This window comes from Bidens hawaiensis, unplaced genomic scaffold (genome assembly GCF_021521415.1).
Source record: "Bidens hawaiensis isolate Kalapana, Puna unplaced genomic scaffold, B.hawaiensis_p1.1 tig00000978_1, whole genome shotgun sequence".
NCBI lineage: Eukaryota > Viridiplantae > Streptophyta > Magnoliopsida > Asterales > Asteraceae > Bidens > Bidens hawaiensis.
Window position 1 is genome coordinate 3,582,281 of NW_027491058.1, and position 14,323 is coordinate 3,596,603.

Consider the following 14,323-nt stretch of genomic DNA (forward strand, 5'->3'; position numbering starts at 1 on the left):
TTAAGCATGGATCCAAGTGCGGAAGGAGTGGGTAGAGATCACCGGTGTTGTTGCATCGAAGGATAGGGATCCGGGTCTTGTAGTCCTTCACAAGAAAACCAAATGGGTCAAACTCAATAGAAATCCAATTGTCAGTTGTTAATCGACGAACGGAAATAAGATTTTTACTTAGTTTTGGGGCGTAAAGAACATTTTTCAACTTTAGGGGTGGGAAAGGTGAGGGCAGGTTTTCGTTGCCATATCCATGAACCGGAATAGTTGTACCATTTCCAACCAGTGGCGGCCCAAGGTTTTCGAGGGTCTCAAGCTAACTACAAAGTTGGGGGCTTTTTTTCAATTTTTTTTCAAATAAGTAACATAATCTCAATATTAAATTAGCAAAATATAGTAACAAATTCGCACATTTTAATAGATTAAATATTGGACAAGAATTAGAAAAAAATTATAAATTGCAAAACTAATGCCTTGATAAGGACAAAAATAAAAGTGATGATTAAATTAACCTCCATCCATAGTAAATCCACTTGACAAACAGTCAAATCCAGACGGCACATCCAAATCCAAAATCTGTTACTCCGGCAAATAACACAAAGCCAAATACATGGCACAGTTAATAGACGCACACATAAACCCTTGTACCTGCAATTCAACATAAAAAATTGCAATTGCCGATTCAATTACATGGCACACCAATCGCAAATATAAAAATAAATAGACTTCAATCGCAATTGACAAAGCAGAGAATACGCACAGTATATAAAGATGAACATGATGCTTCAGTTCCAGTTCCAATCTTCCAGGCTTCAGGCTTCAGGCTTCAGGCTTCGTACACTCATAGCCTGCCAAAAAAACCTAATATATTTATTATTAGAAAAATTGGAGCCTTAATATTTTTGGGGCCTAAAGCCTTAGCTTGGCCCAATAAAGCTATTGGGCCGGCCCTGTTTCCAACAATGATATTTTGTGACATGCTATTATTAAAAAATGACTTAAAATTACTTTGTTGTTTGTCATATGGTGCGTAGCCCCCGTATCCATATACCACGGTCTGTCCGGCGGGTTAAGTGACATGGTGTAAAGTGCTTGCTCGATGTCAGTCGGGGCATAAGCAGTGTTATAAGCTTGAGTGGGACCAGAACCAAGAATCCCGTTTCGTATATTCCCCATGGGTCTTGTAGTAGTTGGATATGGGCATGGGGTTGGGCCAGGTGGGTCGTGAGGGTTGTCGTTGGCCAAACCATGTCTGATTGTTATTTTGGTTAGACCATGGTGGAAGATGGGTGGTTGACCATGGAAAGTAGGAGGGATCATAAGCAGGTTGTTGAGAGCCAGAGTAGGAGTCGCGTTCGCGTCCACGATCGCGAGAGTGCCCACAGTCCGTAGATTGGTCCGAACGAAATTCGGTGGTGGGTGGTGACTGATTATGGGGTGTAGATCGGGCCGTATTTTCGTTAAGAGCGGTTCCTGCAGCCCGTGCAACATTCATGGCTTGGTGTGCTTTGCGTGTTTCTTCGGATCCGAGTTTCGATCGAGCAATGTAAAAATCAGGGAGGGGTTCCATGTTTTGAAGGATGATGGTAATACCCTCATATTGTTTGTTGAGGCCCGATATTAATTGTGTAACTAGTTGGTCATTAGATATCGGTGATCCGACATTGGCAAGTTGGTTAGCCAATAGTTTTAAGGCTTGACAGTAAGCATAGGTATTTGGGTAGTCATCTAGGCGAGTGTTTGAAAATTTTTGAGTAAGATGTGTGACACGAGCATTTTTGTTGTCTTGAAAAATGTTCTCCAAGGTTTTCCAAGCTTCACACGCCGTGGTGTTAGTCTTGAGTATGGTTTAAAGAAGGTCCTGAGAAATAGGGCCATATATCCATTGGAGAACAATGGCGTCGAGTCTATCCCACGAGTCTTCCACGGGTTTTGGGGTTTTCTCTTTGTCGGTGCTGGTAGAGGAGGCAGTAGCAGGTGGGATGTGAGGAGAGAGATGTTCGATAACGAGGAAGGCTCGACCCATCTCTAGAGTAATGGGTATGAAGGTTTTAATATTAGATACAGTGACTGCAGGATGAATTTTGGAATCCATTGTTGTAGAAGAGGGTGAAAAAAAATGAGCAGAAGCGATGGGAAAGAGCCGTGAAAGAAAGGAACGGCTGTTATGGTTTGGGTAAATCTCTTGATACCATGAAAGAGATCAAATCGTTGCCCCTCTTCTCATTATCATTCTCTATAAATAAGTACATCATCATTATGGATATACATCAATTTAGGCTAAAATAGTGGGATATACACAATTATGGATATATGCATCAAATATATACTCTATTAATTCCTATTAACATCTACATATTCTTCAAACTTCTAACTGATAATGATACCTTATACATTCACAAACCATTTCTTCTTGTCATCTGCCATCTACTTGACTTAATGTTACGCCATTAACTGATAATGATGGTAAAGGAAGAATTGAGGTAGAGTTGATTTCACCTTCTTGAATAAAGAAAGCAGGTTCTTTGGGAGAAGGAAGTGACCCTTCACCACCCAACATTAATACAACGGTCGTTGTGTCAGGCCGATCTTCTACTCGGTGTTGCGCACACAATAGGCCAACATGTATAGACCGCAACACTTCTCTAGCAGAATAGGATGTGCGCAAACATTCATCAATTAGATCAAGAGACTTTCCTGCTTTGTAAAGTCTCCATGCCTATACGAAACCACATAAAATACAAATATTAGATAATATCAATAGGCAAGACTGCCTTATTCAAAGTTCAGGTTACATATGTGTGTGTGTGTGTGTGATTGTATTCAACTCACTTACATGTCCAATAAGATTATGGTCATTATCTTCATGAATAAAATCTCTAATTCTCTTCCCGCTCACAATTTCCAATACCAAAACCCCAAAGCTGAAAATATCTGACTTTACCGAGAAGAGACCTTTCATTGCATACTCTGGAGATATGTAGCCCCTGAATAAAAGATATATATATAAAGGCATATATGCTGTACAATATGAACTGAGTTTGCGGATTCGTACAATGTTCCCACGACTCTCTTTGTATTTGCTTCACTCACACCTTCTTTAATCATCCTTGCCAAGCCAAAGTCTGATATTTTTGGATGCATCTGATGATCAAGTAAAATATTTCCTGCTTTTAAGTCCCTATGTACTACTTTAAGCCGGGAATCTTGATGAAGATAAAGAAGGCCTCTAGCAATCCCATGAATGATCCGGAAGCGTTGTGGCCAATCAAGTAATGACTTTTTTGATTCATCTGTTCAAAAGACAGCAAGATGGCTTATATGTATTATATACGTTTGCATTTTTGATAAATCTGTACTTTTAGGATTGTAAGAGAGCCCAACCAAATAAAAAACTGTCGAGACTTTTATTAGGCATGTATTCACATATTAACATTTTCTCATGGCCTTGAATGCAATATCCCAAGAGCTTCACAAGATTCCGATGTTGAAGTTTAGCAATGCATATAACTTCATTCTCGAATTCAAGAAGCCCTTGTCCAGAGGACTTTGATAGCCGCTTCACAGCAACCTCTTTTCCTTCTTCTAGCACACCCTGGTAAATCGAATGTAGATCCAAATAGAATGTAGATCCAAATTTTTTTGATCAGTACTTACACATATATGACCAACTAATTCCTATCATTTACCTTGTAAACTAGTCCAAACCCGCCTTCTCCTAGCTTGTTGTCTACTGAAAAGTCATTGGTTGCCTTAGAAATTTTAGACAAGCTAAACAAGGGAACCTCTGGACTTCCCATCTGGCTACTATAACTAAAGGTCTTTTCAGGTCTACCTAGAAAATATGCCATTGAGACAAAGATCTTATTTTCAAACATAATTCATCATAGAGTGTTAAGTTGTATTTAAAGCACCAGAGTCATATCACTTGCCTTCTCTCCCAGAATCTGATCTATTCTTCCATTTTCTCTTAGTATACAATGCCAATAATATGAGGCCCGACAAAGTCAACACAGCAGCTATTGATGAAGTAACTTCCATAACTACTCGTTTCTTTTTGTGGAAGTTTGGAAGGGAGATCTAAAATATTTTGAGGTCCAAGGAAACAATATATTGTCAAGTTTACAGAAATAAGCGAACAACACATACGTCTTGGCGACGAATTTCCTTACAAATTACTGCAGTTGTGTATAGTTTGTCTATTACTAGATCATATGTATCCATCATAAAAATGTAGTGACCTAACATTAAGCTGTTAAAACAAGGTAAACAAGAAACCCATCAATTTGGTAGCGTTATTAATTACTTACCTGGTAATTCTGAGGCCGCAAGTCTGACATACAAATCTTGCCCTTTTTGTGGGAACACTCGGACATCAGTCAATTCTCCAAACCATAGCAAGCACCCAACTCCACCTGGATTGATGTTTGGATTTGCGTAGGCCGTGCATGAGCAATTATTCTTGCAAGCTGCCTCACAATCTAGTAGGCTCATGTTGCTACTGTATTCAGCATTCTCAGTGTCCGGTAACTTCATGCTTGATAACGGCAAAAATCCCTCTCCAAGCCCACAGTCCCAATGCTATGTTACGTCTACAAACACTTGTATCATCATCAGGATTCTTTTCAAATCCTTTTAAGCACCCACAATTAGGAGAAGTGGCAGTAGTACAGATCCCATACGGGCCACACACTTTATAGTTGTCACAATAATCTACTGGCGAGGCAGAAATCAGAATCCATTTTGGGTTCGGAAATTTTAGCTGCTAGATTTCGAGTTGACCACCAGGAGTTACTATTGTTCTTAATGTAGTACTTTTAGAATCAAAAGTGATATACATCTCGCTCTGATTCATAATCAGGTAAGAAACGCTCGCCGGATTAGCATCAGGAGCAAAGTTCGCCCTGCCAGAAAGTGAAACGCCGTTATATGGCCCGATCCTTGTTCCGATATCAGAGCTTCTTCTAATATATACTTGCGGATATTTACCCTTAACCATTAAAGCCATTAATGTATATTCACCTGGGGAAGGATCATCTGCACTTCTCCATGATGTTAAATATGTTTCTCTTCCAGTAATGAAGTTCTTGCCCAACTTTATTTGTGCTAAGCATCTCCAGGGTAATCAAAACTTTGCCAGATAACAATTTCATTATGAATCACCAGATTGCCTGTATCCAACAGTTGTGCTTCAATATTTATATTTGCACCAGATGCTGAGGAGTTGGATGACCAAATAACTTTGCCACTACCGTTAACAAGAGTCAAGTTCCCTTGGTTGTCCAGTCTGACGACTCCCAGTTTATCTGTAAGTGGAGTTACACGGTTTGCAACCCATGCAACCGTTTGCGGCGATGTGTTCTTAAACAATATCCCCAGGTACCGATTTTTGGAATTGCCCGGGCTAAAGAAACGTAGCTCAAATTTTGTGTTCGCTGAAACTATGGTCTGACCGTCTGAGATGTTTTGATGCACTGCTATGGTGTCTGATGATCTAGAAGTTGTTAGCACTAGAAAGAAGAAGGTGATATAAGGGAGTAACATTTTGGTTTGATTGTTATCTATACACAGATTCTTTGAATTTTGTCTTCCTCACAACTTCATGGGACATTTTTGGATTAAGATGAAGGTAAAAGTTTGTTAGTCAATGAAAGGTAAGTAAATTGATAGTTTATTATTAACAGGGACTTCTAACACTTACTAATCCTTTAAATTGTCAAATTTAGGACATTTGTTATCTCTGGGTCAAGCCCACAGATCTAACCTATAATTCACTGACAACTTAACAAAATATAAGTTGACCTTTAGCCAATTCAACTCCTATATTTATTTTTTGTGGTTTGAAACATTGAATCTCGCCAACGGGATCTTTCTTTGAATGGGTCATACACAAAAGTTTTTCCAGGAATTCTAACTAAGGACAAACCACGATAATATACCGAGGATACAATACCAATATGTGCCATCCATGCATCAGGGCATGTTCATACATATATAAACATAAAACATAGGCATACACATAAAGATAGAAGAATAACAAACATGATATGTGAAAACTAGCTAGTGCTCAGATTGGCATGTTGATGCGGTGTTGGGAGCTCATACAAATATTGTTTTGGACTTTTCAAACACTAAGCGCATGAATAGGAAAAGCATGGAATGACACCAATTGCAAAAATTATGAGCCTTGTCCGCATGGGCGGTGGACCCATGTAGAGTCCCAACGGTTCACGTGAACCATTTAGAAGTGATATATAAAAAAAATTGAGTGAACCCATAAGAATTTTATGCAGTGAAGCTACAACAAAGATTCAAGGTTGCTGTAGTGGTAAAACTGTTGTCCCTTAGACCTTCTATCTTGCTAAGGTCTTAAGTTTTATTTGATTCCAGCTAAATCCTTTTTTAGGTAATTACTTTTGTTTATATAAACAAATCATCCCTGTGTGCCTGTGCTGTTGGGGTATTTTTTGCCTATGAGAAAACACAACAAATATTTATCCTACATGGGTATTATTATTATTTAATAATTAATAAGAAAAAAAATATAGTTGACGTTGGTTTTTTTGGTTGAGCCGTGACCCACATGATCTCACAAATTTATGTGGTGATTTGTTTATTGGGCTTGCCAAAAATCTTGGTGTGGGCTTTGACTCATACGTTTGGAACAAGAAAGAAATACATATATATTAAAGAATTATTATTAGGTTTATGATGATTAATATTCTGCCGTCAATATACACACATACGAAACAAGAATTTTGGAATATTTTCTCTTCTGCCAATCAGTGTTACGAAGGAAGGTTTTTGAGCTCCAAGGTTTTGGTGTTTTGTTGAAGATAAGAGACGTACCAGAGATCGATTCATTCTCTCGTTGGTGATACCTCTTACTCGTATTATTTTGTAGTCTGATTCCATATACTTGAAGTTAGTTTGTACCAAGTATATGATGTTTTGTGTATGCCTCTAGTTTTACCTAGAGAAGACTTTGTATTGCTCATTATTGGTGATAGTGAATTTGAATCGGCTCTAGTAGTCCCGTGGTTTTTACTCTCGCGTTGAGAGGTTTTCCACGCTAAAATTATTGTGTCCTATTTACTTTTATCTTGGTGTAGGCTTTGACTCATACGTATGGAACAAGAAAGAAATACATATATATTAAAGAATTATTATTAGGTTTATGATGATTAATATTCTGTCGTCAATATACACACATACGAAACAAGAATTTTGGAGTATTTTCTCTTCTGCCAATCAGTGTTACGAAGGAAGGTTTTTGAGCTCCAAGGTTTTGGTGTTTTGTTGAAGATAAGAGACGTGCCGGAGATCGATTCATTCTCTCGTTAGTGATACCTCTTACTCGTATTATTTTGTAGTTTGATTCCATATATTTGAAGTTAGTTTGTACCAAGTATATGATGTTTTGTGTATGCCTCTAGTTTTACCTAGAGAAGACTTTGTATTGCTCATTATTGATGATAGTGAATTTGAAGCGGCTCTAGTAGTCCCGTGGTTTTACTCTCGCGTTGAGAGGTTTTCCACGCTAAAATTATTGTGTCATATTTACTTTTAATATACCCTATTTTGTTTGCATCCTCATTGGTTCATTCGGTTCGGGAAAAAGTTTATCCAAACGAAGTTTAATTCCGCAATTTTTGTTTACCGTTCGTGGCTAGGTGGTCGTTTTTCCCAACAGAGTGGTATCAGAGCTTCGGCTCTTGTTCTTGGGTTAAGACTTGTTTGAACGATGGAAGCTAATACGGGTAGGATGGTGAGTTTGAATGGTTCCAATTATCATGTTTGGAAAGGCAAGATGGAAGACCTTCTTTATGTGAAGGACTATTATTTGCCTGTTTTTAGTACCGATAAACCTGAAAATAAAACTGATGAAGAATGGAATATTTTGCATCGGAAGGTTTGCGGGTATACTCGGCAATGGGTTTGATGATAATGTTTTGAACCATATTAACGGGGAGAGTCATGCTCGTACTCTATGGACCAAGCTTGAAGAGTTGTATGCTCGGAAGACCGGGAACAATAAGTTGTTCTTGATTAAACAGTTGATTAACTTGAAATACCGTGATGGAACTCCTGTTACTGATCATTTGAATGTTTTTCAGGGTGTTATTAATCAGCTTGCAGGTATGGGTATTAAGTTTGAAGACGAGATACAAGGCTTATGGCTTCTTGGTACGTTACCGGATTCTTGGGAGACTTTTAGGGCATCGTTGTCCAACTCCGCAGCTAACGGTATTATTACTATGGAATTGGCTAAATGTAATATTATAAATGAAGAGATGAGAAGAAAGTCACAGGGTTCCTCTTCACAGTCAGATGCCTTGGTTACCGAAAGTAGGGGGAGAAGCCATAGTAGAGGTCCGAGTAATAGAGCAAAGCACCGCAGTAAGTCCAAAGGGAAGTTTGAAGAATATGAGTGTCATCATTGTGGTAGAAAAGGGCACATAATAAATTATTGCAGGCAACTGAAAAAGGAGAACAAGAAGGCTAATTACAACAATAAAAAGAATAACTACAAGAAAGATGACGGTGATGAAGGTACTTCTGAAACTAACACTGTCACCGAAGAATTTTATATTTGTTGTGATTATGATAGGGTGAACATTGCACGTGATGATTCGAGTTGGGTTTTTGACAGTGGTGCTACTTGTCATGTGACATCACAAAGGGATTTTTATTTGTCTTATACTCCTAGTGATTTTAGAAATGTCAAGATGGGTAATAATGGGCTATCAAAGATCGTTGGTGTTGGGGATGTTTGCTTGAAGTTTGATACTAGGATGGATTTGGTTTTACACAATGTGAAACATGTTCCGGATATTAGACTTAATTTGATCTCCGCAGGCACATTAGATGATGATGGTTTTCACAGTACCTTTGGTGGTGGAATTTGGAAACTCACTCGTGGTTCGTTGATCATGGCAAGAGGTGAAAGAACTTCAAAGTTGTATATCGCACATCCAAAGATTTCCAGAGACTCGGTTAATTCGTTGACGAATTCTGATGTGACCGATATGTGGCATAAGAGACTTGCTCACATGAGTGAAAAAGGGATGTCTATTTTATTGAAGAAAGATGCCTTGTCTGGTGTGAAAGATGTTCATTTGAATAAGTGTTCTCATTGTATGAATGGTAAGCAAAAGAGAGTTTCTTTTCATAGTCATCCGCCTCATAGAAAAGAAAGTATACTTGACTTGGTGCATTCAGACGTATGTGGTCCTATGAAGACTAGCACACTTGGGGGCTGCTTATATTTTGTCACATTTATAGACGATCATTCGAGGAAGGTATGGGTTTATACTTTAAAGTCTAAAGATCAAGTATTTGATGTGTTTAAGCAGTTTCATGCCCTAGTTGAGAGACAGACTGGGAAGAAGCTCAAGTGTGTTCGAACAGATAATGGAGGTGAATACATTGGTCCTTTTAATGCTTATTGTAGAGAGAAGGGTATTCGACACCAAAGGCCACCTACCAAGACACCACAGTTGAATGGTTTAGCAGAACGGATGAACCGAACCTTGGTTGAAAGGTTTAAGTGTTTGCTCTCACATGCTGGCTTACCTAATTCTTTTTGGGGAGAAGCTTTACTTACAGCGGTACATGTTATTAATCTTACTCCTTGTATTCCTTTGCATAATGATGTTCCAGACAGGGTTTGGAGTGGCAAAGATGTTTCGTATAGTCATTTGCGGGTCTTTGGATGCAAAGCATTTGTGCATATTCCCAAAGATGAAAGATCAAAGCTTGATGTGAAGTCTAGACAGTGTATATTCCTTGGTTATGGGCAAGATGAGTTTGGATACAGGCTATATGATCCGGTTTCAAAGAAGCTTGTTAGAAGTCTTGATGTTGTGTTTGTGGAAGACGAGAGTTTGAAAGATATTGAGAAGACACAAGTAGTTCCTCAGTATATTGATGATCTCTTTGATTTGGATCCTATTCCTACTCAGCAATCTGAGCCACATCACGAAGATGGTATTCAAAATGACGAACAACATGGTACCGATAATGTTGATAATCAAGAGCAGGTGGATTTGGATGAGGATATTCATCCCTAGTTACCAGTTGATATGCCTGCATTTTTCCCACTCAGGCGGTCTACTAGAGACCGTCAACCTTCTACTCATTATTCGGCTGGTGAGTATACTCACTGATGGGGAGAGCCCGAGTATTATAAAGAGGCCATGGAACATAAGCATAAAAGAGAGTGGTTTGAAGCCATGCAAGATGAGATGAATTCCTTGTATGAGAACAATATCTTTAAGTTGGTGAAGTTGCCCAAGGGCAAAAGAGCTTTGAAGAACAAGTGGGTCTACAAGTTGAAGACTGAAGAACATACCTCACGGCCTAGGTACAAGGCAAGATTGGTGGTCAAAGGGTTCAGTCAAAGAGAGGGTATTGATTTTGATGAGATTTTTTCTCCAGTTGTGAAGATGAGTTCCATCAGGGTGATCCTTGATTTAGCTTCTAGTCTTGATCTTGAGGTTGAGCCAATGGATGTCAAGACAGCATTCCTTCATGGTGATCTCGATAAGGAGATTTATATGAAGCAACCTGAAGGTTTTCAGGTTAAAGGTAAAGAAGATTATGTTTGTAAACTTCATAAAAGTCTTTATGGCTTGAAGCAAGCACCGAGATAGTGGTACAAGAAATTTGAGTCAGTTATGGGGAAGAAAGGCTACCGAAAGACTGCGTCTGATCACTGTGTTTTCTTTAAGAGGTTTGGTGATGATGATTTTATCATTTTATTGCTTTATGTTGATGATATGTTGATTGTTGGCAAGAATGTGGAAAGAATTGTCCAGCTGAAGAAAGAATTAAGCAAGTCGTTTTCTATGAAGGACTTGGGGCCAGCTAAGAATATTCTTGGCATTCGGATTACTAGAGATAGAGCTTCAAAGAAGTTACACATGTCACAAGAGCAATACATTGAAAAGGTGCTTAGCAGATTCAAGATGTCTAAAGTTAATGTGGTTAGTACACCTCTTACTCCCAACTTTAAGTTAACTGAAAAAGATTGCCCTACTTCTGAGAAAGAGATTGAAGAGATGGATGGTGTTCCATATGCATCAGCGGTTGGAAGCTTGATGTATGCCATGGTATGTACACGACCTGATATTGGCCATGCAGTAGGTGTTGTTAGTCGGTTCTTGGCAAATCCGGGTAGAAAGCATTGGGAAGCAGTTAAGTGGATACTTAGATATTTACGAGGTACTTCCAAATTGGGTATAACATTTGGAAATGGGGAGCCAATGCTTGTTGGTTACACGGATTCTGATATGGCAAGAAATAAGGACAACATGAAATCCACTTCTGGATATTTGATGTTATTTGCAGGGGGAGCCGTGTCATGGCAGTCAAGACTGCAAAAGTGTGTTGCTTTGTCTACTACCGAGGCAGAGTATATGGCAGCAATAGAAGCATGCAAAGAATTATTGTGGTTGAAAAGATTTATGCAAGAGCTTGGCTTTATGCAACAGCGCTACGTGGTTCTTTGTGATAATCAAAGTGCAATTCACCTTGCTAAGAACTCTATGTACCATAAGAGAACAAAACATATTGATGTGAGGTATCATTGGATTAGAGATGCTATTGAAGACAAGTTGTTTGAGCTTGATAAAGTTCACACCGATGATAATTGTTCCGATATGTTGACCAAAGCTTTGGCAAGGGAGAAGTTGAAGATTTGTTGCTCACTCACCGGGGTGGTGAGTTTTTTCTCATAGACAAAAAGGGGGAGATTTGTTGGGGTATTTTTTGCCCATGAGAAAACCCAACAAATATTTATCCTACATGGGTATTATTATTATTTAATAATTAATAAGAAAAAAAATATAGTTGACGTTGGTTTTTTTGGGTGAGCCGTGACCCACATGATCTCACAAATTGATGTGGTGATTTGTTTAGTGGGCTTGCCAAAAATCTTGGTGTGGGCTTTGACTCATACGTATGGAACAAGAAAGAAATACATATATATTAAAGAATTATTATTAGGTTTATGATGATTAATATTCTGCCGTCAATATACACACATACGAAACAAGAATTTTGGAGTATTTTCTCTTCTGCCAATCAGTGTTACGAAGGAAGGTTTTTGAGCTCCAAGGTTTTGGTGTTTTGTTGAAGATAAGAGACGTGCCAGAGATCGATTCATTCTCTCGTTGGTGATACCTCTTACTCGTATTATTTTGTAGTCTGATTCCATATACTTGAAGTTAGTTTGTACCAAGTATATGATGTTTTGTGTATGCCTCTAGTTTTACCTAGAGAAGACTTTGTATTGCTCATTATTGGTGATAGTGAATTTGAAGCGGCTCTAGTAGTCCCGTGGTTTTTACTCTCGCATTGAGAGGTTTTCCACGCTAATTATTGTGTCCTATTTACTTTTAGTATACCCTATTTTGTTTGCATCCTCATTGGTTCATTCGGGTCGGGAAAAAGTTTAGCCAAACGAAGTTTAATTCCGCAATTTTTGTTTACCGTTCGTAGCTAGGTGGTCGTTTTTCCCAACATGTGCTTACTACTTGATGACTTGGTGAAAGAATGTGTTTTAATGTCTAATATCATGTGTTTCAGTTATTTATATATGTCGAACACGATTACTTTGAGATCTCTTCAATGTTTGTAGAGTGTTTGGAGCTTCAACAAGCTAATTCGGAGCTTTAATGTACTTATGGCATAGATGAAGGGAGGCAACCGGGGATCAGGAATTATACGTTCTCGCACTACTATGGGTTTTAAGATTCTAATAAAATAACCCAAGAATGAAATTTCATTGTCAATGAAAGTAAAATGATTGTGGCCGTTTACTGTTCCATTTAAAACCGTACACCACGTTTAGTAACTAATACGTAAATGATTATCTGGGGCTAGCCCCTCCGACACGTTTGAGGCTCCATGTATACTTATAACAGTTCAACCCATTCAGTGTTTGCACTTGCAGCCCTGATGTGTCCAATCTGTTAGGCTTAACCCAGCCCACATTCTATTAATTTTTTTCCGAACATCAATTCTTAATAAAAATAAAGGCGAAACTAGCAAACTCTAGTACCAACAAACGTACCTAAAATAAGAGGTGGGTGCATCTTATCTTCATCGCCTATATGGTGCCAAAGCTGTATTCTTATCTTCATCACCTGGTCATCCCACTCTTGCGAGCTGAAGGAAACTAGCCCAAGTTTGTCGCGTTTGTCATCATTAGATTATGTTAAACATGTGTTTTCTCAATGAAACAAGTTGAGCTATTAAATTTTTTTAGAAAATTTTGTGCTGAAATAAATACCCAATTTGGCATTTCTATTTTTACTTTGAGAAATGACAACTCCCTTGAGTATTTTTCTACATCTGTTGTTGACTACACCCACCGCATTTTACACTAGTCTTCGTATCCTAGAACTTGACAACAAAAAGGTGTCGCCAAAAGAAATGTTGATACATTGTTCTCACACCTTACTGTTGCAGGCTAATTAATCATCTCCTTCGTTTTTGGGCCAATATTGTTCTCACTGTATACCATGTTATTTATAATATGAGTATCAAAAAGAAAATATTAATATGATTTTGTGTTTTTTACTTACACTTGATGTCTTGATGATGTATTTTTAGAGATCAGAAAAAATTTGTCCCAAAGTCGTTAAAGAAAAGAACAAGATTTGTTGAATGCATTCTCATTGATTTAGAATAGAGGGATTTAACTCAATTTTTGAAGAAGTCAACTCTTTATATGACATACATGAAGGATTGTTGCATCAAACCCAAATAAACCAAGACAAAAGACAAACACCACATGATATCGCCAATATTAATATGAGTATGGTTGTTTCAACTCAGCACTAGATATGCAAATCAAAGAGTGGGTAAGATCTGAGTTACTTATTTGCACGAGTAGTTTGAATCCATTTGATAATTTTGGTCTGTTCGTTTTATCAAAGATACTACATTAGCATAGAGATATCCATATGATTCTTATAAAGATGGTAAAAGAAAACTCAAGACTGAATTCCCGACATATATTTGATAATTAAAAAGTAGACATGATCTATTTGGTCTAGTACAATTGATAGTTGATGCAAACAAACACTTTTCATTAACACTGGTGCACCAGTTATTGAAGTTAACATTGATTTTACCTATCATAATTAACAAAATGTGTTTTAAGAGATTCTTTATGCATTGAAGTGCGTGAGGTTCAATTATGTAATCAAATTGGTTATGAGTATTTGAGCGATTATGATAAGTGGTGGACCTACCCTATGGATAGAAGGTTGTAACATCTAAGTTTACGAGTTTTGAATAAAAAATAAAAAAAAAGTATTTA

The 14,323-nt window shown here is 38.0% G+C and overlaps 1 pseudogene across 1 annotated transcript; it reads right to left on the minus strand.

Annotated features, from left to right (window-relative positions):
• Positions 1-2,402: 2,402 nt before the first annotated feature.
• On the minus strand, positions 2,403-5,966 carry LOC143549916 (G-type lectin S-receptor-like serine/threonine-protein kinase At4g27290; annotated as a pseudogene). Its single transcript, XR_013138228.1, has 7 exons — positions 4,302-5,966; positions 3,920-4,071; positions 3,681-3,822; positions 3,376-3,586; positions 3,047-3,284; positions 2,828-2,978; positions 2,403-2,710 (listed from the first exon to the last, which is right to left on the minus strand). The product of XR_013138228.1 is annotated as a G-type lectin S-receptor-like serine/threonine-protein kinase At4g27290 (transcript).
• Between the last annotated feature and the right edge of the window lie 8,357 nt (positions 5,967-14,323).